This window comes from Suricata suricatta, chromosome 2 (assembly GCF_006229205.1).
Source record: "Suricata suricatta isolate VVHF042 chromosome 2, meerkat_22Aug2017_6uvM2_HiC, whole genome shotgun sequence".
In the NCBI taxonomy this organism is placed as follows: domain Eukaryota; kingdom Metazoa; phylum Chordata; class Mammalia; order Carnivora; family Herpestidae; genus Suricata; species Suricata suricatta.
In genome coordinates, this window is record NC_043701.1 from 70032890 (window position 1) to 70060360 (window position 27471).

General features: G+C 38.4%; 1 long non-coding RNA gene across 1 annotated transcript in view; it reads right to left on the minus strand.

Moving 5' to 3' along the window:
* The window catches only part of LOC115306474, a 196228-nt gene extending 169024 nt beyond the window's left edge, over positions 1-27204 (minus strand). Inside the window, exon 1 of the long non-coding RNA XR_003915340.1 lies at positions 27039-27204. This is a non-coding gene — a long non-coding RNA (uncharacterized LOC115306474). The remainder of the gene's footprint in view (positions 1-27038) is intronic.
* Between the last annotated feature and the right edge of the window lie 267 nt (positions 27205-27471).

Consider the following 27471-nt stretch of genomic DNA (forward strand, 5'->3'; position numbering starts at 1 on the left):
AACAATCTAAAGATGCCTGTGGTCTCATTTGGTGAGGGAAGCTGAGATCAGAGTTGAGGAAGACCCCAACAGTTAGATTTTATGGGATACTATCCTAGAAGAAAACTACTGAATTGAAAAAGAGGCACAGAGGCAGACATGGGAATCTAAATCATGAAGCGTGAGATCATGACCCAAGCTGAAATCAAGAGTCAGACACTTCACTGACTGAACCACCGAGGCACCCTGCAGAAGAGATCTTTTAAATCTTTGGCAGAGCAGTAATTCGTTCATACAAACCTAGGAGTTTCTTTTGGGCTCCAGTGGAAAGACCTGGTAATACATGGCTATCAGGTAGATCCTCAGCACAATATCATGCTAGTAGGGACATCATATCAGACCTAGAATAATGGCTTCTCTGGACTTGTCCTAACCAAGTTTTTTTTTTAATTTTTTAATTTTAATCTTTATTTTTGAGACAGAGAGAGACAGAGCACGAGCGGGGGAGAGTTGGAGAGAGAGGGAAATACAGAATCTGAAACAGGCTCTAGGCTCTGAGCTGTCAGCACAGAGCCTGATGCGGGGCTAGAACTCACAAAGCAGGAGATTATGACCTGAGCTGAAGTCAGACTCTTAACCCACTGAGCCACCCAGGTGCCCCAGTCCTAACCAAGTTTTACAGTAAGCCACAAAGTTTTTTTTCCTTTTTAAACTAGTCTTTATTAACTGTCCACCAAAATGAAATCTAAAATGATTTTCAGAAATCCAACACAACCAGCCATTACCAAAAAGGATAAAACACATTATCTAATGTCCATTAAAAAATTACCAGGCAGACAAGCAAGAAACTATATTCATTAATTAGGAGAAAATTTAATAGGAACCAACCATGAAGTAACCAAGTCATTAGATTTAGAACACAAGCAGGAACTAAAACTCTAATTGTACATGTGCTCTGTATATTTAAGTCGGTAGAGGAAAACAGAACATGATGAGAAATGGAAGATATTTGGAAAGACACAAAAGGAATTTCTAAAGATAAAAAGCGGTATCTTAAATAAAAAATACACTTAGACACTGCAGGGAAAAATAAATCCATAAACTTCAAAAGAAATCGTTGAGAATGAAGCACATAAAGAATCTGGCTTCTGGTTAAAAATCTGTACATAATTTTTTAAGCCTGACCAGAAGCCAGTAATACTCTCCGACAGGCCAAATGGTGGCCAGGAGGGGAGGGGGGAGCAGGGGCTGGCAGAAACTGCCTTCCCCACAGCTGATTTGGTGCACAGCCAGTGCTTTATCGTCTTTGAAGAGAGTGATGGTCAAGGGCTCAAGTCCATCTGGCTGGACATGCCAGGGGAGATAGATTTTAAACTTTTAAAAGGGGCCGAAGAGGGTATACACTAGATTTAAAACCATGGCAGGTGTGTTTATAACACAGCCGCGATAATACATCAACTGGGCTATGCATAGACTACGTGTGAGGCAACTACTGTCGCATCCAGTCCGAGCAAATAGATGCCTAGAAATAGAAGGGCCAATTTGTCACTATGTACCTTAAACTTTGAAGAAACTCATTTAAAATTCTTTGGAAGTTAAGAAATTTCAGGTTAACAAATGTATTCAACGTTAGCTAGCTCAAGATATGTTCCCTTAAATTTTTTTGTTTCTATACAGGCTAGGAGTTATTCTTGTAAAGCTGTCTATTTTCAAAGTACAGAACTCTGGTTTTGGAAAATTGAGTAATTGTAGTTTTAAAGGAGTGCTCTGGAGGCCCACTGTATATGGGATTTACAGACTTGCTTGCATTTTACTTTCAACTGATGGACTTCTTACACGAGCCTAGTCATCTGCACACTATTTCCCATTTTTATTTTGATGTGTTGATCTCTAACTTATCTAGTAAGTCCTAATAATGTGATAAGATCACATTAAAATCACATATAAAATTATATGAAATGCAGTATGTATTTGTGTAGACTATTGCCAGTAATAGAACATAAAAAACATCTGTGAAGCTCCGAGTGGGCAATTTGATCAAGGGTAGGAGTTTTCTTAGACTTACCCCCTAAATAAAGTCTACTAAACCCTACAGGGCAACAAAGATCTGTATGTAGAGGGCAAAAGCTACCCAATCTTTTTTCCCTGAGTGGATATAAAGTCTTGGCTAGGAACTTATTCTATTCCTTATGCTACTCATGTTCTTCTATATTCCTCAATTTGGAGGATTTACAAAGGTCTCTAACATAATTGTTATGATCCTTTTAGATCCTTCTAATTGTTAATTTTTTTGTTGTCCTTCATGCCTCAGGCAATGTTTTATTTCTTAGTTCAAAGTTTGATTCAAACCTCACTCTTCCATCCCTTTGGCTGGCTGCCTGCAGGGCGAATCTGTGTGAGGGAGGCATCGTCAAGCTTTTCAGGACAGTTTGGGGAATATTTAGTGGAGGCAATGGAGTATCTTCTGGGAATAAGTTGTCTACAAGTTCAGATATTTGATGCTATGACAGTGCAGAAAGATCACTAAACAGCATATAGGGAATTAAAGATTTGCTATCTTAAGACGCTACTTCATATGTACCCATTTAGCAAGAACAAATTCCAAAAGATCATCTCCCAAAGCTGCCACAATTACATATAGCAAGCACAGTATATAAAAAGCACCATTATGACACTGGGAGGACTCCAGCCTTCCCAATTTGTAGAATGTAGCTGTGCAAATTACATTTTTTGCTTTATGAAAGTAACAGTACTGATTATTTATGCATGGAGTAAAAATAAGAACAAGTAAACAGTACCCACTGCATCATTACTATAGTCTTTTTCTGAAAAAAAAAAAAAAAACAAAAAACAAAACAACTTGGAAATAATCTCATGATTCCATAATGATCTTACCTCAATATAATGCAACACTCTGTAAACATCTAATCATGGGAGTATCATGAAATATTAAAAAAGCAAAAGCACATACCATGGTATGGATCATAACTTATTTTTAAAAAATGGGCATTTCTGGGGCTCAGACTTGTGCCTTTCTTTACTTTAGAAGATCACCTTCTTCAACATGCAGGGCTTCTCCAAGAATTGGTGTATTAATCAAAAGCTTACTATGAAGAAATATGTCTTATGAAATGGACACTGATCGGACAATGTATTTTGTCTTCAGTGCCCTGCCATAATTTAGTGCTTTGAAAAGACACTGCTGAAGGTCTGCCCTGGGAATGAAAAACACTCCATTTATTTTCCAAATAAACCTGTAAACCTAGATGGCTATACAGACTACTGAGGACCTAAGAGTATCAGCTTTACCCTAATACCAGTTTAAACAGGCCCAATGTCAAGAATAGTTTACAGGCATCCCTTGAATGTTATTACTGAACATGAAAATCTGTATCGATACTCAGATAAATTTGGGTCGAAGCATATAGTTTAACAAGTGCTTTTTCACAACCAATCTCCACAAGTATTCATTAAAAAGTCAACTCTACTACATTTCCTATTAATTAATTGGGGAAATCTAGTTTAAATCATCTTATAAACTGAACAAAAGGCTCAGGTTCAACCAAGCTGCATAGGTGGAGATAGACCTGTGCCAGGAAGCAGTTTTTGAATTAATCCAACTCACTCAATTGGTCATTCTTGTGTTCAAGTTCAGCAAGTTTACTAAGAGTTTCTCTCTGATATTCTCTCTGTTGTTAGGAACAAATGACAAGAACACTTTTATTCTTCAACAGGTATTCTCAGTGCTGAATTTATGATTTACATTTCATTCTTCATTCTCTGACATCTCTCAAGTATTACCTACTCTCTAGAACAGAGATTCTTCTTGTTCCTGCTGGGCCAGTAGCTCATAAAAATCTCTATTGTAAACAACCCAATGGACTAGCCTTAGATCAACTTCCACAACTTCCATCAGTTTCTCTTTTGACCTCCAGAGCAAGATTTCAAGGACTACCATAGATTCACATGCATGACATAGAAGAATCCACATTGGACTTTTCAACAGAAAAATATGGGACTTAGCCTCTTAGCTGCTTATTACAGAGGCACAGATGCCTCTCTGAAAGCTTAACAGAAGGTGGGAAACTTTATTTTAAAGCTTCATCTGTGCAGAAAGAAAAAAAAATGAAAGCATATTTCTTCAGTTTATTAAATTTGTTTATTAAACTAAGCAGAGTTCCCAAAGAGTCTTTTTTTTTTTTTTTAATGTTTGTTTTTCAGAGAAACAGAGAATGAGTGGGGGAGGGGAAGAGAGAGGGACAGAAGATGGGAAATTCACTCTGCTCTGACATCAGGGAGCCCGATGCTGGTCTGGATCCATGAACCAGGAGATCATGACCTCAGCACAAGTTGGATGCTTAATGGGCTGTGCCACCCAGGCATCCAGAGTTAAAAATCTTAATAGGAGTTTTCCTTTTAATTTACCTGTTACTGGTAAGTAATTCATTAATAAAAGATCAAAGATTTGGGAATATGGTCTCCACTTACTAGGTCTAAATTATTTACAGGCTGTATTTCTATTTATGTTCTAATTGAATAAATTCAAATTTTGGGGGGTCATTTAACTATACTGACATGATATATACCTCAATAATTCAACTATAATCAAAAGGCATGTGTGTCTAAACATTGTCTCAATGTTCATTTGAAAACAAAGTCTTCTAAATAAAGTATACAGTAAATATTTGCTTTCGATGGAAAATTGCATACAGTTTATATGCAGTGAAGGACTACTAAATTTTAGTGTAAGCATTTATTTTTTTAAGGTTTTATTTTTGACAGAGCACAAGTGGGGGAGGGGCAGAGAGAGAGATGGGGAGAGAGGATCTGAAGCCCACTCTGTGCTGACAGCAGTGAGCCTGAAGTGGGGCTCAAACTCATGAACTGCGAGATCATGACATGAGCCCAAGTCAAATACTCAACCGACTGAGCCACCCAGGTTCCCAATTTTTAGTGCAAGGATTTGTAGCAAGCTATCCTTATCAACTTTTCTATTGTGTTTGAAGTTAAGAATGATATATGTAGAGTAAGTAACTAATGGAGAAAGGAAACATGTGCCTGGCCAAATGGACCAGGTAAATGAATTCTAGCTATAAATAAATGAAATAAAAGACGTCTAAAGTGAGTCATCTCACCTTTTAACCAGGTGTGAGAGTTCTAGAGTGATAGCTTACTATTTATTCCACGTATTTAATATCTATGGCAGACTGAGTAAGCTATCAAGATTTAACAATACTACACTTCTTTCTCTATGAAGCTTGTAGTCTAATGGGGTTAGGCATTAAGCTACCAGTTAATCATGAAAATAGAATATTACTTGCAATTCAATAGAAGTAGGTACTGTTTGTCAAAAGATTTAAGTGATTGGTCACCAATTGCTTTGGGTAGGTTATGAAATATCTCCATCTCCATCCTCTATTACATGTGTTTTTGCATAACAAATGGACAGGTTTCCATGTAAACTGAGGACATGGTGCCTTTCCCAAACAGGATACAGTTTATGCAAAAGCAGGAAGACCAGAAGGGTCACAGGTAGTGTGGGGGGAAATGTTCAAGTGCCTTGAGTGTGGAGTCTGCTTATGAGCATGGCAAAAGGTGAGGCTTTCCCCACAGTGCTCAATGCTTAAATGGTCTTCTAAACCATGAGAAGGAAATTCAGTGCATCTTGTAGGAGAATTTGCACATTTGGAGAATGACATGATCAGCTCTTCCCTTTGGATGACTGGAGAAAGAGGATTCTAACAGACAGTACATTGAACCTAGTATACTGGCAGAAGACGGTATGCACAGTGTGGAGCAATTATAAAGCTTAGAGCATTAACCAGTTACTAACAGCCAAAGGAGGAAGGAAATGAAAGCTCTTACAAACTTGGACCAACAAATAGTCATCCAGGTGGGTGACTTTAGGAGGAGCAGTGATCTATCCTAACAGAGCCATCCTTGAAGACCTCACAGGAGGCAATCAGGGACTTAAATGCCTAAACCTCACTTTCTTCTCATCACCATCTCTTGTTGAGGCTTCCCACCTGCCAAATCCCATCTGAAGCTAGAAGGCAGGGAACCAGGAGGAGGCAGCTAGTCGGTCAGTCTTGGAGGGCAAACCAAAGGTGCCTAGCACTGTAGAGATTCTAATTTAGTAAGACTTGGGAATAGAGAGAAGGGTATTACTTTAAAAAAAAATAAAGCCTAACCACTAGGATGTGGCCTAATTGTACCAATGAGTCATAAATCATAGTCAAATACAACCCCATGATTTCTAGCTTGGGTAACTGAAGAGAAGCAAATGGTATTGCTGATATGATACTCTGAATCTTGCTCCTTCTAAAGATCTGAACAATTACACTACCAACTCTAGACCATTATTCTCCCATCTTCATGTGTAGAGTCATCCGCTTTTGAAGCTCATTAGTAATTAAGTCATAGCCGTTCTTACCTTGTCATCTACTAACACAACCCCATCATTTCTGTGCATCACTGAGTAGAATTCTAGCCTGCAATTCTTGTCATTGCCCACTTCTAGGTGGTTGCAAAATCTATATGCAGTAGACCTTTCAACTAGATCCAGTTTCAGGTATTCTGTCTCTGGATAACACCTGATTCTTGACATCTCCCAGCGCCTCTATATTTCAATAATATTTTCTTCCTTAATTATACATTCATAATTGTATCTAAGAAATATTGCCTATCAGTGGTATCTATGACGAGCTTTTGTTCTTCCAGCCATCTCCTTTGATAGGTTTTGCATATATTGTCTAAGTACATTAGAGAGGAGAGAAAATCCTAAGTAGCATGCACAGCATGGAGGCTAATGTGGGGCTCGATCCTGTGCAAAGATTAGGAATAACTCAGAGCAAAAGGCATTTGCCCTATCAAACTTAGGCTTCACAAAGAATGTAAATGCAATACCTAACTTAAATACTGGAAGATTACAAGTTTGTCAGTTTCACAAAAGGCAGAAAGAAATTCTATAAAGAGAAGATTATGCTCAACCATATGAAGATATAAAATATGATGCATGTTAGAAATTCCAAGTAGTTCCTTACTATATAGAATAATGAAGGGATGACAGAATCCCAAGGGAGAAATAGGGAGAGCAGTTTATATGAAGTAACTATTATTTTTATTAGAAGGGTTACTAGAATGATAACTAGGAACAATAATTTTCACTATCAGTGAGTCAATTCCATACAACAGATCTAATTAGATTTATAATATCCACACATTAATATGTAGACTGGCATAGAAATAGGCATATATGTGAATATGACCTACCTATTATATGAAGCAGCATGACTTGCTATAACAAAATATCTTCATAAGCTGGATTATTTAAAAATAGAAATTTATTGGGGCACTATGGCAGCTCAGTGGGTTAAGCGTGGGACTCTTGATTTTGGCTCAGGTCATGATCTCAGGGTTCAGTTGGTAGGTTTGAGTCCAATGTCAGCTGAGAGCATGAGCCTGTTTAGGATTATCTCTCCCTTGCTCTTTGCCCCTCCCACACTGACCGTCAACCTAGCCCTTTCCCTCCCTCTCAAACATTTGTAAAAATTTATTAGCAGCTTCAAGCTGAAGAACACAAGAACATGTGTGAAGACATAGGCCAGCTTTCTGGTGTCTCCTCTTATATGGACACTTATGTGATCAGGAACCCACTCTGTGACCCCATTTAAGAATTTATTTTTTATTTTTTTATTATAGTTTCTTGTTAGGATTTCTTTATATATATATATATATATATATATATATACACATATACATATATATACACACACATATATATGTGTATATATATATATTAATGTTTTTACATTTATTTTCAAGAGAGAGAGAGAGGTACAGAGTGTAAGCAGGGGACAGGCAGAGAGAAATGAAGAAAAAATCTGAAGCAGATTCCAGGCTCTAAGTACTTAGCACAGAGCCTGACATGGGGCTCAAAGTCATGAACCACAAGATGATGTCCTGAGCTGACGTTGGACGCTTAACCAACTGAGACACCCAGGCGCCCCAAACATTAGGTATTTCTTTAAACCACAGTGGAGGTTAGGGTTTCTACATAACAATTTTGGAGGAAAACACTTATTCCACAATGTTCCACCCAGACCTTAAAATTTATGTCATTTCTTCATTCAAGTACAGTACCTTTATTACATCCCAGTAGCCTCCAAAGTCTTAACTTATTCCAGCACTGACTCTCAAGTCTAAGGGCCCAAGTCTCACGTATGTATTACTAAATCAGATATGAGTGAGACCCCCCTGGTAGGATTATTCAAACTGAGGCAAAATTCCCCTTCAGCTGTGAACCTGTGAAATCATACAAGTTATGTGCGTCTACAAGTCATTGGTGCAGTAAGCCTAGGATAGGTATTCCTATGCCCAAAAAGAAAAAGTGGAAAAGAAAAAGGGGTGACAAATCCCAACCGAGTCAAAAACCTAGTGAGGCAATTTCAATTATGTGTCATGTTTCATGTTCTGTCTTCCAGGCGTTACTACCCCTGTGGCTCTGTGGGGCAGCACTACCCTCACAATAGTGGACAACAGGCTTGCCTCTAAGGCACAAAGGAGTGGCATCATGGCCCCTAAAACCCACCCACTCTTTGGAAGAGGGAACCATGCTTGCCCCTCCCCACCTTCCAGATGTGCAGTCAGAGTGGGAGCCCTGTGATCTCTGAGACATCTTTAGGGGCATTCTTCCTTTTTCTTGAAGGATAAAATATGTTTGAAGCTGAATACCTCTATGGTCCCATCCCATAGTACCAAAAAACCCCAATAGCCTTCATTTCATCCAATCTCTGGCCCCTTCAGTTCAAAACTCCTGACAGAATTACATCTCCATAGCTGACTTCTGTTGAGAGAGATGAGCCGATTAGTGGTTTGTATCCATACTAGTTTCTTTATCAAGTTTTGGCTCAGCCACACCTTTAGGGTTCTTTTCAGAAGAAGCTTTCTCAGTTTTTATCGAATGTATAGGCTGGGGATTTTCCAACTCTTCAGGTTCTGGTTCCTTTGCTTCACAGTTCCTTCAAATTACTTCTCTCCTCTTGCATCTTACTCTAAGGAAAACTAAGCTACTATTTCACTTATTTGCTTAGAAACTTCCTCAGTGAAATATCCAAATGTATTGCTTCCAAGTTCCAGTTTCCAGAAAACACTAAGCCAAGTTCTATGCAACTTTACACCATGAGTTGTCCTTCCTCTAGCTTCCAGTAAGTTGCTCATTTCCCTCTCTGGCCTCAATACAAGGACCTTTAATGTCCTTATTCTCACCAACATCCTCTGCATTATGATACATGTACTCTCTAAGACAAAAGCTTTCTCTTTGGCTCTCCTCTTTTCTTTCTGAAGCTAACTAGAAATATGGACATTAAGGATGATTCTATCAACAGGCTCTTACCATTAATTTAAGCTTTTCTTTACAAGTACCTCAGAACTCATCCCATCTCTTACTACCCAGTTTTTTTTTTAAGGTTTGTTTTTGAAAGAGACAGAGATTAGGAGAGGGACAGACAGAGGGAGACCCAGGGTACAAGGCAGGCTCCAGCCTTTAAGCTGTCAGCACAGAGCACAACTTCGGGCTCGAACTTACGAACAGTGAGAACATGACCTAAAATGAAGTCAGACACTTAACCCACTGCGCCGCTCACATGTCCCATCTCGGTACGCCATTGTAAAGCTGCCTGTCATGGTTAGGAATTCATCACAGCAGTACCCTGCTTCTCACCACCAAGATCTAGATTAACTCCGTTTGGGAGGCCTTATCAAAATTCTATAGGTTGATCAGTTTAAGAAGAGACTATTTTCTGAGTTCTGCCTGCTGGAAAGCCTAGCTAAGACCTAGCTAAGTTCTAGCTTCTGACAGAATTTGATTTAGGGTCAAGACTCTCTCCTACATAGACACTCACTTCTACATAGCCACTTTGCCGTCAAATGGCTTTTCTCTGAACATAGATAGGGAGCTATCTGTTGTCTCTTCTATATCAACACTAATCCTATGAAATCAGGGCTTCACTCTTAGGATTTCATTTACCTTCCTTTCTCAACTCTAAATACAGCCAAACTGGAGGTTACAGCTTTAACAGGACTGTTCGAGTTACAACCATCCATCCATAACATGTAGCCCAATCTCAGCTATTGAAATTGTGAAGCCAATGATTCTACACAAATAATCAGCTACTCAGTTGGATACATCGGCCAATTCTGTCCAATGCTAAGCCTTACTCTTTTTAGGTTCAATTCTCAATAGAACGTGTATTAATGATCTAAATACATAGAGTTTATTTTGAAAATTACTGGCATCCCTTTTCCCACATTTGAGTTCTGAATGTTTTTCTTTCATCAAAAATTTCCCTTAGCAGATGTCCATAACAGATTGTGTAAAATGAAACCACTGATAGGTGGATATTGAGCAGAGGACTGCAGCTCATCTTCAAATATCTGCCAGGCCAGACCAGCAGCTGAACAAGTCCATGAACAAGTGGAAACATCTGACGTGCTGCACAAATCTAATAGCCTTCGAATGTGCAACACATGGCCTCATGAAGTTCCCTCAAATGCCAGAATAGCTTTTCTTCTGTCTCTGTCCAACAATCTCCATTTAACACCAAATCGAACTAATATTACCACTGCCTTCTTCTGTTCATGTCATGAATTTAACTGTGTGCCATGCACCTCATGTTTATTTTTCATTATAAATTCAGAACATTTCCTTGAAATGAATGGAGGATCTGTGTTGCCTGTTCTAGTCCGGTCATTCTAACTTGCAAGCCAAGTGCAGCATTTTAATGACAAATGCAGAGCTCTGATGGGAGCTCAGGGCAGCGGCACAGCTCTCTAGTCTATCCAGATGGAGCTGGTTTCACCCCATGTGTCATTGTGGTATTAAATGAACAGCTCCACCATTAAGCACCAAAGGAAAATCAACTTGTTTATATTCCTTTGTGAATAAATTCAGGCTCTCATTCAAGCATTAAAAACGTTTGCAGAGAAAAACTTTGGAAGTTTTAGAATCAAGATACCCACATTTGGAGAAGTTCTATTATTCATGCAGGTTTAATTTATTTTTTCCCTTCTTTGTCTTTCTCCTGCAGTAACTTCCCTGAAATGAACCATCAACATCAGTGTTTCCATTAATCAAATTAGAATAATGAAGAATAATTTGTCCCTCCTCTAGGAGGTACATCTCCTATATTAACTTTTTATGTCCCCTGATGCCTCTTGGCAAAGGGAGGGTGTGGATCCTGGAATTCAGAAGTAGGGGTTGGTGATTAATGATCATATAGGAAGTACTTGTAATTGCTGCTAATGAGCCCTCCATCCCTCTTTCTGCGCACCTTAATCACAACACTATCATTTTGTCTTTACATTTGATTCCACTGTTAAATAAAGCTCCTCAGGGCAGGATGGGTCTTACACAGCTTTAAGTTCCTAGGATGTAGGACATTGTTTAGTACCTAGTGAATAGCAGAATTATTCAATTTCAAGTAGTAATGGGAGCACTTCAGAGCACATCCTCCAAGGTAAACAGACTGCAATCTTTAATCTGAGGCATGGCTCTAGCTCTGGAAACCTGGGTGATCCTGGGCACATGTAATCAACGCCTATTATTTTTATTCCTACTCTTTTCCCCCCTCTCCTCTTTCTGTTCAAGAATCCTGAGTTTTTTCACATTTTTCTCAGCAAAGACGAGGTGGATTGGGTGGTCAGACCTGATCTGCGTTTGGATGCATAGTTATGGGATTCAGGACAACTCATGTGGCTCACAGACAGATCATGCCAGTTAGGCCTTTGTGGGGCAGCCCAGGGGGTGATGGTCCTCAGAAAATCAAAAATAGAAATACCATACAATCCAGTAATTCCACTTCTGGATATAAAAGAACATAAAATAAAAATACTACTTTAAGAAGATATATGTATCACCCCTATGTTTACTGCAACATTAATAACCAAGATATGGACACAACTCAAATGCTTACTATTAGATCAATGGATAAAGTAGACAGTGTGTGTAAAATGCACTATTGCTCAACTAGCCACAAAAAGCAAGAAATCTTGGCATTCATGACAATACGGATGGAGTTAGAAAGTATTACACTGAATAAAGTTAAAGACAAATAGCATATGATTTCACTTACATGCAGAATCTAAAAACTGAAATCAATGAATAAACCAGAAGGAGACTATAGAGATGCACTGGCTCCCAGAGAAGAAGTGGGTAGAGAGACAGGTAAAATATATCAAGGGATTAAGAGCTACAAACATCTGATTATTAAATAATTAAGACACCAGGATGGAAAAAGTACAACATAAGGAATATAGTCAGAATACTGTAACCACCTTTACATTGTGACAGATGTTTACCACACTTCTTGTGGTGAGCATTGTGTAAGGTCTACGGTTATTACGTCACTATATCGTACACCTGAAACCACCATCACATTATGCGTCAATCATACTTCACTAAAAAAAAAAACCAAACAAAAAACAAAACAAAAAACTGGGAAGAGTCTCTTGTCAAATAAAAGCACAAAAAATTTAGTTAAAAGTTTGAGGTCCTTCATTCCAGGGAAGCAATCCAGGGGGAGGGGATCAGGCAGAGTGGAGGGAATCTAGTGCCTCCCCAGTGATGTTAGAAGAGGCTATGCACTAACAGGGAATGACTGGCTAGGAGGTCCGGGATTTCCTGGGAAGGCCAGCAGGTGCTATTTCCTAAGGTTAGGCAAGCTAGCTAAACCGGAGAGCGAGGTTGTGATTGGTTGGTCTTGGGGTTCCTTAAAAGGTGTTTCCCTTAAGTGCAGGCTGACTTAGGTTTTGATTTGTGACCAAGGAGGGGCTGCTGTGGCAGCCTCCATTTTGTGGGGTCTCCATACAGAAATTAACTATCACTCACTTTTTTAGGAGTTAACCAAAGAGATGAGGTAGAGGGTATGTAGTGGTCCTCTCAGAAGAAATAATACAGAAGAATACAGGTCCTGATACAATCATGAGAACATCAATACAGACCTTGCCTCGGTTCGACCCTCTGGAATTTTTAGCTATGCAGATCAATAAATCTGCTTGAAATAAACATTCAAAGCACTTTGACGGATTCTCTGATATCAGTGATTCAAAGTTTCCTAATTCATCGTTACTTAAGCTATTTAATATGCACTGTCTACATGTAAAAAAAATAGAGAATTTATAACTGGATTGAGAGGTTTTAATATAAAATTAGACATTATACATTAAATAAAATTATACATTATACATTAATATCCAAATAACAACCAATTCTTTTAGAGCTCGGTGTTGCAGGTACTGTTCTAAATGCTTTATGTGTATTAACACCTTCGCCCCTGTAACAAGTGTTTGAGTTAGGTATTTTGCAGATGAAGGTATTAGGGCACAGAAGATTGAGGGCACTTGTTTAGAGCTATGGAGCTGTACAGTGAGGACTGAGTCTGGCTCTAGAGTTGATGTTCTGCATCAGTGCACCACTCTGTCCCTCAGCAGTGCCTTCCAAGTCCTCCCTCTGTTCTCCAGAGACTCCAGGCTTGTCACAAAGTAGGGGCTTCGCAGACTTATTATCTTAGCACCCATTATTTGTAGGTGTTCGTTATTTAAATGGTTTCTACAGGAACTGTTTCACCGTCCTACAGCTGATGGTACTTTAAATAAGCAATTGTTCTCAGGTTGGAGTCGGCTTCCGCATCACCCACAGGTGTTTAAGCTCCCGCTGAGGGACCCACCCCAGAGCTTCTGATTTCCCGCACCCCCAGACTGAGTCATTGACATTTCCAAAGAGTTTCAGGTGATGCTGACCCCACCTCCCCTCTTTGAAAACCACCTTGCAAAGTTAATGTAAGCATAGTGTGGCCACTCCCTTTCATTAGTATTATCTTTCCTCTCCCCCTCCCCACCAAATTAGCAAACAAAAAGACTCGCAAACAATAAATGTATTGAATGGCAGCAAATTCACCCCATTCTGTTGTACAATTGATGGTGCTCCATCAGCTCTGACCTCCCTGTGTTCTCTAGAGATTCAACGCTTTGAAATAGCTTTTTGCAGGTACTTCCCAAAGCCTTTTAGGAAGGTACCATTCTGTCCACAGTTGATGGAGTGTGGAGAGCAATGTTATTTTGTTTTCCCAATTACGTGTAAAATAGAATTTTTAAGTTTTTAGGAGGAGGTGGGGGAAGAGACCAAAATTGGCTTCCTCACTAACCCCAGACATAAAATTACTTCAGTGGAAACTTAGGCTTTTATTTCTAAATTATGAGTATTACTAATGACACAACACCTTAAATTTGTACAAAGATATAAATGACTAAACCTGTTAAGACGGGACTTCACAATGCTGTGACTGAAAAAGTCTACTCATAAATAAACCCAAATTCCTGTTTTGGCTGCCACCTGCAGGGCAGGACCCCCACTCTCCTTTCTAAGTTTTGGAAGGATTTGTGGGATTTCCTAAAAAGGAAAGCTTCATAGATGTTGTAACACTGCACCTTCTGCGAACTTTGACATCTCTGAGCTCACTCTCCCCAGCCTCTCCCCCAAATTCCACTTCTGAGCAAAACACATGCAGAAAATGAAAGAAGTCCATGTTAAAGTAGAAAAGTTTGCCTCCCATTAGGACACCTAGGTAGCTCAGTCAATTGAGCATCTGACTTTGGCTCAGGTCATTATCTTGGGGTCCAGGAGTTTGAGCCCCACATGGGGCTCACTGCTGTCAGTGCAGAGCCTGATTTGGATACTCTGTCCCCCTCTCTCTGCCCCTCCCCTGCTCACTCTTTCAAAAAAAACATTAAAACAAGAAAAAGTTTGCCTCTCCTTGAACACTAAGCCACTAAATCAACTCTTATCACCTGAGCACCAAAAAAAAAAAAAAAAGAAAAGAAAAGAAAAGAAAAAAGAAAAGAAAAGAAAAAAAGAAAAACCAAAAAACCACACACAATTCTGGTCTCAGAAGATTTCTCACGAAAATAGTATCTTTACCTTCTGTCCTAACAGCTCTTTATCTTAAACAGGAATTCTCAATGTAAGTAGAGGAAAATGAAGACTCATCAGTCCAAACAGCTTGTTTAAAGCTTTGTAAGTTGTGCCCACCCTCTGCTTACATACAGAAATTCTACTGTAAGAGTGGTTTCTGTTGAGAGTGTTATAGCCATCAGGAGTTCAAGGGTGAAAAAAACCCCACATGGAGTCTCCTTCTATAGTACAGTGCTTCTGAAAACAAGAAAAACACACTACAGAGTACATTCATCTGAAGAGCTTCCAAAAAGTAACAACGCCCCGCGAACAAGACAAAACCGTTACAAATATCTGGAGAGGGAATGGGTGTAAGATTTTGTTGTTTCACTTCTTATATACCTGTTAGCTCCTCTATTACTCATGTCTGGCGGCCACAAAAAAATGTTGTAAACTAGATAGTTTAAATGAAAACAAAAAGTGCTTCTTACTGTTCTGTAAGCTGGGAAGTCCAAGATAATGATGCAGGCAAAGGAGGCACTTCTTTTGAGGCCTCTTCTCCTGGCCTCTAGGTGGTTGCCATCTTGCTTTGTACTCACAGGACCTAACCACACACCCAAGCTCTAGGGGAGAGAAATGCTCTGTTGTTTCTTTATATAAGGGCATCAATCCCATTAAGAAAGCCCTGAAGTCATGCCCTCACAGGACGCTAATTACCCCCCCCCCCAAGCCCCAGCTCCCCGTGCCATCACAGTGGGAGGTAAAGCATCAACAAACACGTTTTGGAGGAAACGGTTGAGTTTGATTCCCAGGTGATGCCGATATACTGTCCTACTACAATGACTCTTTACAGACTGTAAACCACAGTTTGAATCGTTTTGTGTTTTTAACTTCTCCTTGGTCCCTGAAAGTATGCAATACAAATATTTGACTGAGGAAGGTACTCCATAAGTATGTGTTGAATACATAAGTCGTGCCGTATAAGGCAGAAGGCTCACACTAATATTCTTGACATGCCATTATAACATTATGGGAACCACTGCTTTCAAATTCAGTTTCTCTCTACATTTGCTACTTAATTTCCAAAAGGAAATCGTTCCATTATTATGACCGTAAACACAAATAACAAACAAAATAATCAATCCTGAAGAAGGCAAATTTAATTCATGTTTGCAAAAATCTAAGTTACCTACATATCAACAGTTACCTGATTTATAGATTAACTTTCAAAACTATGCTTTCGTTTTTGAGGGGTCCAAGAAATATCACACACATAACATTTAGACCACAGCTGTTATATCAAGAGATGGGTACAGACAGTATCCACTCAATTGTTTCTCAAATGAGGATTTTCTTTTCTAGGTATGCAGAGTTGGCTTTTCGTATATCAGAGACTTTCTTGACTTGCTCTCAGTATCACATATTGAGCGATGCTGGGTTTTAAATCATGTCCACTAAGTACTTGGGATGAGTTAGCATGTCCTATATGGGAGTCTGTAGATGCTTGTTACCCTTTCCTGACTCCAGATGTGTTCACGAACAAGAGACACAAAGATTCAAGTGTTTTATGGACCCATTTTTTTTTGGTTCCTGGATTCAAACATTTTCTGCAAAATGTTACTTTCTTCTAAAAAAAAACAGTAAGAAACTATTAAAACAGAAGATCTGAGCTTAAGTATTATTTTTAGCTTCCCAAAAATTAATATATTGTTTTAATAAACTCTTCCTACTACTGAATGTCACTATAAAGAATCATCTGCCAGTGTTCACACGTTCAAGGGAATGTATTAACATTTATTATAGCAAATGTCCTCATTAATATTTTATATAATGGCTGGCATAGAAAGCGGCATTAAATCTCTGAGCGACTGCTGTCTTGCTTATTTTATGCCTTTCCTTGAATTTTGTAGTAGGAGTAGACAACCATAATGTATAGGTGATTCCACTGAAATTTTAGACAAATTTAGAGCACAGTCACTATATTTAACCTACTCATTATTTGCTCTCTTCCCCATTCTAAATATAGAATGTTAATCAGTAAGGAGATAAAATATTTGGGTTAGAACAAAAATAGATAAGTAACTATTAACCTTTTCAAAGAACCCTTGAACAGGGCTCTTCCTTAGTTAGACACTGTGAGCCATCATGGAAATTTGGTGGAATTTCTCCTGCTGGCATGTCTTTACTATAGAGCAGCACTTATAAATATAAATATATATATATATATATTTTTTTGAGGGATTGGAAGGGAGAGAGTGTGAGCAGAGGAGGGGCAGAGAGAAAGGGAGAAAAGAGAGAATCCCAAGCAGGCTCTGCATTGTAGAAACAGAGACAAATGCAGGGCTCAAACTCATGATCTGTGAGATAGTGACCTGAGCCAAAACCAAGAGTGGGACACTTAACCAAATGAACAACTCAGGCACCCGTAGGGCATAGGTATGGAACATTTCTATCGTCATAGAAGATTCTGTTAAAAATATTCTATGATGGTAGAAATGTTCACACCTGCTGCACCATGTAGCACAGTAGCCATAAGGCACATGTACCTTCCAGCACTTGAAATGTGCCTACCAAGGACCAGAAACTAAACTTTAAGTTTTATTTAAATTTAAATAGTCGCATGTGGCTCATAGCCACTGGATGGAGTGGCCGTAGAGGTTACAGAGATTATAAACCTTAAAACTCATTTTCTCTGTATCATTTTGTAATTGGATATGCCATGTATCACAGTTATGATTGATAGGACTGTATCACAGAGTGTAGTCCTGACAGCAGAGCCACTTGATACATAATCATAATATGATGGTCACCATGGTGATGATGGTGATGATGATGGTGATGATGGCTAGACAATTGTTGGAAAGGGTGAGTGTCCTAATTTACCAGATAAGAATGTGTTCTGTAGCAAGAAAAAGCTTTCAGGAAATCCGTGAAGAATGGCACTAATATCAGTGGAATAAATAGATCTGCCAACACCCACTGAAAAAAAGGATAATTCCTTATGAATCCCAAATAGAATTCAAATAAAGAAGAAATGAGTCTATCATTTCCAGAATCTTTTTCAATGACAAGGTTCCATTCCTTTTTTATTTTTGCCTTGCTCACTACTGTGTTGTTGTTCTTATTGTTCTTCTTCTTCTCATTTCTCTCTGTTATCATCTTTCTTCCTGAAAAACTACCTTAGCACACTGTCACTGGCAACATTTCAACAAGAAGTAAGGAATAATTTCCTAAGTTACTCTACTTTTAGGATTATACCCTTCAAAGCGATAAATTCAATATTAGAAAAGTTGAAGGTTTACTTACTGGGAAAACATCCATTCTTTGAGTCTGTTCCAAGAAATAAGACATTTAAATTCTTTTAAGTAATGTTATGAAGCCATTAAAATCTTCTGAACAGGTAATAAATATGGACAGTCAATGAGAGAGTGAATAATATAGGATTTATTATTCTTCTGATTAAAAATATTTGATGGTTTCTTTTTGTCTAAAAAGATAGATAAATCCCAAATTTCAGAACGTACTCATCAGTATTTCCCTAAACTATTTATGACATTCACTTCCTCCTCTCATGTACTACGTGTTCTATCCCCTCCTAACTCTTCACCATTAAAGGAAAATCCTCCTCGTTCCATGCTTCCTGGCCTGGCACTTCCTTTAGCTTGATTCTTCTTCTGTCCTCTGTACAGCAAACTACTTCACCTTAGGTTTCAACTGGAAGAGCCGCTTCCCTTTCCCCTAACAGACAGCCTCCATCACATTCAGTTCAGTTATATTTATTGTGTTCTGTTATTTTTTCCTTCCTTATCTCTAGAATCTCTATTCTAAGACAGCATGAAGATTTTGCTGATCTCTGTGTCTATCATATAATGTCTGTTAGATGATAAGTGTTCAAGAAATATTTGATAAATACATTTATTAATTAGTTCAGGCCAAGTTAGGCTACACTACATACACACACACACACACACACACACACACACACACACACTCCCCTTGGTATGTATTCATTCCAGACAACCAAAGGTAATTTCTAGCTCAAGTAACATGTCTGCCACAGGTTGGCTGTGGTTCTGCTCTCCATTATCTTCAATCCAGGTCTCAGCCTGAAGGAAGAGGCCCTGAGAGGCCCCAAGACTTTGCTGGTCTTGAAAGAGAGCCAGGGGGAGAGGCAGAAGAGCCGTGTCATGGTTTTTAAAGCTTCTTCTTGAAAGTTTCACTCACAATTTATTGGTTAAAGCAAATCATACAAGACATACATAGTATGGAAATATAAAATATCTCCATAAGAAAGGAAAAAATAATCATAATACAGTTTAAAATAATCATCTATAAAACCCCAGAACTTGTTAGATAATAGGCTTGGTGCTAAGTACACTACACACATGATTCTCAGGCCAGAAAATTTGAGGCTCCTAGAAGTCAAGTCATTTATAAGTTATACAGCTAGTAAATAGCAGCCTAGTGATGAAGATAGTTTAATGTGAAGATGAAGCATATGACTCTTCATATTTATTCCCCATAAAAGATTAATAAATAAATATGATTCTCAAGAAAAAAAACAGATCTAAAAGCAGCAGGCTGCCTGTCCAAAACCATGGCTTTGGTTATTAATTAGATGAAAAGGTACACATGTTCTCATACAGCCTGTCACACACTGTGGTCTAAGGTAGTGGTTCTTAACCAGGGCCAATTTTGCCCTGCACAGTACTTTTGGCAACGTCTAGAGACATTCTTTTGTATTACTACTGAGAAGGAAGACAGGGCAGGTACAGCTGCCACCCAGGGGGTAGTGGCCAAGGGTGCTGGAAAAGATCTGGTGATCACAGGACAGCCCCAAACCAGGAACTATTCCACCCCGAATGCCAGAAGTGCCAAGGTTAGGTCTAGAGCATGCCTAAAATATGTAAGTCTCCTTTAAATATGAAAGACTTTTTCTTAAAGTAAATAATTATAGGAAGTCATTTTCTATCTTGATTAGAAGCATATCATTAATCTTTACTCCATATCAACTTAACACAACACGTGGATTTTGGTGCTCACGTTTTCTACAAACTATCCACAACTGATTAGGGAACAGCTCAAACTCTGCACAAGAGAAGGAAGATGTTATTCAGCAGGAGAGTGACATTTTGAGGAGCGGCTTTGAGCACCACAGGATGTGGTTTCCAGGCAAGGAGGTGCAGGGACCAAAGCTGCTCTGTGCTCGGTCAGCTCTTGCCACCACAACAATTGTGATGCACTCTAGCGACATTTTTCCTCTTCTACATCTCACAACTGCACTTCATACTAATTAGCTAATGAGTCAAGGGTTTTAATAATGATTCAAGTAAATAATCAGAACCATTAATGTCCATGTGGCCTCCTCTTGTTGAACAAGGGTAACATAATTCACACAGTATAGGCACTATTTATTACATGCTTGGCTTTTGATTTATGACATAGCCATTGGATTATTTCTAAAATTTTTCATATTACTGCAAAGTTTACAAGAGTGGTTTCCAGGGTATTTTATGACATATTGAGGCCTTACAAACAACTTCACTGATCAATTTATGTTTCAAGAGATCTTTTATTTACTTTTCTGAAAACGTCAAATGATTTCAGTTGTGTCATTATATAAAAACAAGTTTTAGTACAAATATACCTCAAGCAATTTTAGATGGTGACATGCATTGAAGAACCAAATAGTCACTGTTGAAAGTCCTTTTGCTGACATTTTATTCATATAAACAAAATTGATCTGTTTATGCAGGTCAGCTAGAGTGCGACTTTGAGAAAACATACTAGTATAAAGAGTTGCTGAACCTTTTCTACAACAGATAGATTTTTAGGCTTTTCAGGCTGTATGCAACTACTCAACTCTGCATGGTAACACCAAAGCAGCCACAGACAATACGTAAGCAAATGGGGATAGTTGTGTTTCCGTATGTGTTACTTATGACAACAACAAAAGTGGGCTGGTCCAAATTGCCTTGCAGGAAATATTCTGCTGACCCTTGCCCTAGTCAAATGAAAAGAGCAGTCACCTTTGCATAGAAGGAAAAAAACTTCCCGTCTAATGAGGTTATAAATACAATACAATCTTTCTAGCCAGGTAATCAACGCTCTCTACCAACTGACCCAAACTGCCTTTGGAGACTTTTTTTCCTCCTTATGTTCTTTCACATACCCTGTACTCCAACTTAAATATTCTCTGCTCTCTGGGAGATTGAGGACTCCCATGCTCGTTGCTCCTCCTTCCCTTATCATATTTAACAGTCTGTGTCAAATTTCAGCTCTCGGTGTGATGCTTAATGCTACGGAATGACCATGTCTCTGTGTGTCCTTGACCTTGCATCTAACATGAGATGTGGAAACTGTAGGATTGGGAGAGAGCAAAGGCTTTAGGGTGAGACACATACAGGTTTGAATCTTAGCTCTGCCACTTCTTTTTTTTTTTCATTAAAATGTTTTATTTATTTTTGATACAAAGAGAGACAGAGCATGAGAGGGGGAGGGGCAGAGAGAGAAGGAGACACAGAACCGGAAGCAGGCTCCAGGCTCTGAGCTAGCTGTCAGCACAGAGCCTGACGTGGGGCTCAAATCCACGAACGTGAGATCTGACCTGAGCCGAAGTTGGAGGCTTAACCGACTGAGCCACCCAGGCGCCCCTAGCTCTGCCACTTCTTATGTGACTTTGCACTAGACACTTGACCTCTGTGAAGCTGCTTTTTTGTTTTCATCTGTGATATTGGATAATTAGTACCTTCACAGAAGAATTCTCATTAGAAATCAATTACATAATTCGGTGAGGTGACATATACAGGTGCTGAGGGAAAGTCAGGTATTTTCCACTGCTGCTCGCCTCTAGGGAGTCACAACCAAAAAATCAATTGAATAAAGTGTTTCAAAGCAAAGTCACCAGGTAAAACTTTTATATTCTTAATGAAAATACCCAAGGCAGTATAATCCAGGGGGAAGAGAGTCAGCACAATGAAACAGATTTTTTTATATAGAGAGAAAGACCCAAGCACCTAGCGGCATGTCAAGTTTTCAAGTACAAAAAATTATTATTCAGTAAGTGGTATAGAAAGTAATGCTAATTGGAACAAACGACAACAACAAAAAGATATGTTTCCAACGCCCAAAGGATTAAAACACAAAGAAAAACTGAGGTGATTAAAAAACCGAGGAAAGGATGAGAAAATCTATTCATAGAATTGGAACATGGAAAGGCTTTTTGGAATAGCCATTAATGAACAGACTAAAAAATTTGAGGGGCACCTGGGTGGGTGGCTCAGTTGCTTGAGCATCTGTTTTTTTTTTTTAATGTTTATTTTTTAAGAGAGAAAGAGAAAGAGCAAGCATGCATGAGCATGAGCGGGGGAAGGACAGAGACAGAGTGGGGCAGAGGATCTGAAGCAGACCCTGTGCTGACAGCAGAGAGCCCAATAAGGGACTCGGGCTCATAAACTGTGAGCTCACGACCTGAGCCAAAATCAAGAGTCAGGCGCCTGACCGATTAAGCCACCCAGGGGTCCCAAGCGTCAAACTCTTGATTTTGGCTCAGGTCATGATCTCATGGTTCGGGAGTCTGAGGCTCACATAGGGCTTTGGACTGACAGTATGCAGCCTGCTTGGCATTCTCTCTCTCCCTCTCTCTCTGCCCCTCCACTGCTCACTCTCTCTCTCTCCAAATAAATAAATAAACATTTTTTAAAAATTGAAAAACTTGACTTAACAAAATCAACAACAAAAAAGCTTCTAGGTGACAATAAATTCCAAAAATAAAATCGAAAAGTAACAAGTTGATAAAAAAGTGTGCATATAACAAAATGGTGATTTTCTTAATTTACTAAAAGCTTCTTATGCAAATCAATAAGAAAAGATCAAGAAGCCAATTTCTTTTTCTTAGTAAGTTTTTTTTAAACTCTAGCATCATTAACATACAGTATTATATTTGTTTCATGTGTACAACACAGTGATTCACCAGTTCACACATCACCTGGTGCTCCTCTCATCAGGAGCCCTCCTTAATGCCTCTCGCCTATTTTTTCCCCCCTCCCACTCATCTCCCTTCCAGCAATGCTCAGTTTGTTCTCTCTATAGTTAGAATCCTTCCTTGGTTTGTCCCTCTCTTTTTCCTTTGCAGGAGCAAACCAGTTTCTTAAAAAAAGGAAGGCATCCTCAAAATAAAAATACACATGATAGTAGATTGCATGCAAATGATGTTAAATCTCAATAACAATGGAAGACCTGCAAATTATGAAAAAAAATTATTTTTATCCTATTAAACGTACAAGAGTTAAAATACCTGATTTTTTCAGTGCTGGCCAGGGTGTGGATAAGTAGGCTGTCTCATACATGGTTGTTAGGAATATAAATTACTCCATCCTTTCTGGTAGGCATTTCACAATGTCTGCCAAGACTTAAAATACTTACACCTTTAGTCCTTTGCTAGAAATTTAATCTATCAATTTGTCCAAATTTATGTACAAGGATATTCAGGGCAGAAATTTTTATAAGAGCAAATGTTGAAAACCAAAATGTTGTTCATCAAAAGAGGACAGAGTAATACATTACATGAATATACTGTTATACTCAGCCATAGTATAAATAAGGAAATGTTGATATATGTACTAGTAGGAAAATATCTCTAAGACCTATTTTAATGGAAAAGAGAAAGATGCAAAACTGTATGTTCAGATCCCTTTTGTGAAAGTAAATTTAAAACTGGCTGCAAGTATACGAAAAATGAATATTTTGGTGAGGGGAAAGAATCACAATAAACTTAATAGTGGGTGTTCTGGGGAGAGGGACAGGTGGTAAGCATTTTGTAATTTCCTGGAAAATAAACATTTTCTACCATTATGTAATACTTTACATTTTTTGTCAAATGTCTTTGTCACAGCAATCAAGAAGGTGATAAGGGGAAGACAGGTGGAGGTGATGATGGAGGGCACTTGAGGGGAAGAGCACTGGGTGTTGTATGGAAAACAATTTGACAATAAAATATTATGAAAAAAAATAAAAAAAAGAAGGTGATAAGAATATGGTGCTACCTACTCCCAAATTGCTTAGAATAGATCTTTAGCATTTCTCACCAAACACACACACACACACACAATGTGATGGCTGCATTAATCATTAATCATCTTGGTCTTGGTAATGATTCAACATTGTCTATTTATATCAAATCATCACCTTGTATACTTCAAATATATATAATTTTATTTGCCCATTATTCCCAATTATTTCTCAATGAATAGAAAAAGGTGTTAAAGATAAAGGCTATCCTGTATGTTGGGGAAAAAATGAATCAATCTTTGAAATATGAATATAAAACACACACACATATATGTTTTTAAAGGTTAAACTACTCTCAAGAAACTGTTTCCAGTGAGAATGTGGTTTTTTTTTTTTTTACCAGAGTGTGTTAAACATAAGGTAGATATGGAGAGAACAAGATGCTAAAAATCAAGGAAATGATCATTTAACAGCTTGTGGATAAATATATCTCAGTTTCTGTCAATTTTTCTGCTCTCAACTACTATTTCTTAAAATATTTATGATCTCCTAAACACATGTTGTTGAGGTATCACCAGCTCTACATTCTTTTTTCATTTATGTTTGATTTTGTAGGACCCTATATTTTGTTCTTTTCCTATGTTTATTTATATTGATTCCATTTTTGTTTCCAGAGAATGTTAATGGCAAGATTTAAATGTCTACATGTTCAACACAATAATGTTAAGTGTATAAATAGCTTGTGCAATGATGTGTACAATATATTTTAACCTATAAATGGACTCGCTAATTTGAAACATCAGGTTGGTATTTTGAAAAGAGATAGACTCAAAAATAATTTTTCATAGTATGTGGAAAAATCTAATTACATTTAATACCTGTAATCAACACTGCTTTCAAAATCCTTTTAAAGGCCAGTTTGTAGTGATATTGTAAGATGCTAGGGAAGACTATAGAACAGAGGCACCCACCCCAGCTCATGCCTTTACTGCTAGTCCACAACTACTGTGTCTGTCTTGAGTCACCTTTCTTTTCCCACTAGCCACATCAGCTTTCCAAAGTGGCCATTATCCTTCTCACAGCCTGTATAGTAACACTGTTTCTTCCTTTTTTTTTTTTTTTTTTTTTTTTTTTTTTTTTTTTTTTTGCAGAAAGTAAATAAGTGTCCATAAAGGGAAGTTAAAATAAGGGTGAATGTGGATAGGTAAGATGAAGACTGTATGAAATTCAGTCTGGGGGTGTGACATTGACTATCTCAAATCTACTTCAACATACACTCTAATAACCTCGTATGTTCCATTTATCTTTCTACTTTTTCTGTTTTGAGAGAAAGAAAGAGTGTATGTGTGCAAGTGCGTGAACACACAAACTGGGAAGAGGCACCAAAGAGGGAGGGAGAGAGAGAAACTTAAGCAGGCTCCATGCTCAGCACTCAGCCTGTCCAACTCAGTCAGTTTCACGACTGTGAGAGCATGATCTGAGCCAAAATCAAGAGTCAGATGCTTAACCAACTGAGCTATCCAGGTGCCCCATTTCTATAATTTTTATTGTCTCATTTACTATTAGAGCATACTTAGAGTTAGGATTTTTTTAAATTTAGCATATTTGCTATATAGGCTTTATACAAATTACTGTTGGCTTATTATTCTTCCTTGGATATTAAATTTAAGAAATACAGTTATGGTTTGTAGCAGTAGTACCAGTACCAGAATTTGAGGAAGATTAATATAAACAGGTTTTTTCAAAAGTGTACCTCAACATAAGAAGCGTTCAAAGAGTAAAGTAAAATAATCACATGAGTTCCTGAAATCACACACAGAGAGTTTACTTCTTTAGCCACCCTTGACCTTGGCCCATAAATCTTACTTTAGATGTTGGTTCTTACAGAGATGGAAGAAAGGGTTCATGAAATAGTCAAAGATCTTACAAAATGGAGAGAGACTTGGACCAGTTACACTTTTTTGTGAAACTGATCTCCTACGCTGGGAGCAGTGTGGTGGGATGCATTCCCTACGCCAGATTGTAGAGGCACATCTCAAGGGAGAGACCAAGATTCCATAGGCCAGCACAGTCTTTGCATGGTCCTTAGTGATTGCAAGTCACAGCCACTTAAGGATTGTCAATATCCTACATCTCAAAGATGTGAGGCTTTCAAGAGTGACTTCCTCCTTCTTCCCTCTACAACTAAATACCTACATCTGACACTTCCCTTTTCTTTTTCTATAATCTGGCGGGGAAAATGATTCCTTCCAAGGCTCATCATCTGAAGAGGTGTTTTTTATCAAGTATTCCATGTTCCTTCTTTTTCTTCGACTTTTATCTTTCACTGTGGTCTTTCTTTTCTGCATATAAATATACACATTTCTCTTCATGTTTAATAAATAAAAAAAGAAAGAGAGGAGAGTTCTGTCTTAATCTTTTTTCTGGCTTGAATCAGAATATCTTAAGTTTTACCTTAACGGGTAAGTGTTTTAGAAGAGTGTATTTTTTCCTTACTGACTTTGATTCATTACCTACCACTCCTCAATCCACAGCAATCTACTTTCTGCCTTTCTCACTTCCAAGGCTTTGTTTGTGTCAAACCAGTCGTGGCTTGCCAACAGTGGAAACAATTGACAATCTTCATGTTTTACATGACCTCTCTGTAGCATTCAAAGAAGTTGCCCCATTTTAGTACTTCTTATTATAAAAAATACTTTTTTATCTGTCTCCTGTTATGTCTCACGCTGGATTCTAGAGCTCACTGCTCAACCATCTTCACTAGATTCTGCCTTTAATACCCGTTCTGTAAACTGGCCCTTTCCAGAGCTCAAGCTCATCTCTCTCCTCTGCCTTTAAGCAGACTGAACAAGTCCACAACCTCCACCACCACCTTTAACTTCACAGTTACAGAACTTACATCTTGAAATCTTATTTCCCTCAGACATATATTCAACTGTTTCCATGGTATTTCTGTTGGGTGCCTGATAAGACTCCTCAGAGTCCACACAATCAAAACTGAATTGCTTCTCCTTATCCACTCTCAGACTGAATGTTCTCTCTCCAAATCTGCTGATAATAGAAGATTTCTTTTTAAAATTGATTTCTCCTCTGTATTGTTTACCTGTCACATCCAAATGCATATGTAGTTTGGCGAAGTGTCACCGTTGAAAATATCATTCCATTACTCTACGTCCTGGCTCTATTGGCTATCGGGGGCAGCATCTGTATTCAACAGGTAAGGCGACTGCTTCCTTGGCAGCCTGGTTTTGTGGTGAAGCTCTAGGAATTATTTCCACATGCTCAGGTTACAGTGTTATAGGTCAACTTATGGAATGTAACTCCATGACGAACATTGTGACCTAAAGTTTAACTTGTTTTTCAAGATTCTGTAAGCAACCCACCCCTTTACTACTAAGACCTGCCCAAGGCAATGTCCAAGGTGAGGTTAAAGTCACCTCGCTCCTAGACATCTTAGGTTTCTAACTATGATTGGTCATTTTAAAAGACTAAGAACTTTAAAATAATGGGTTCTCACCAAAACTAACGTCTGGGTG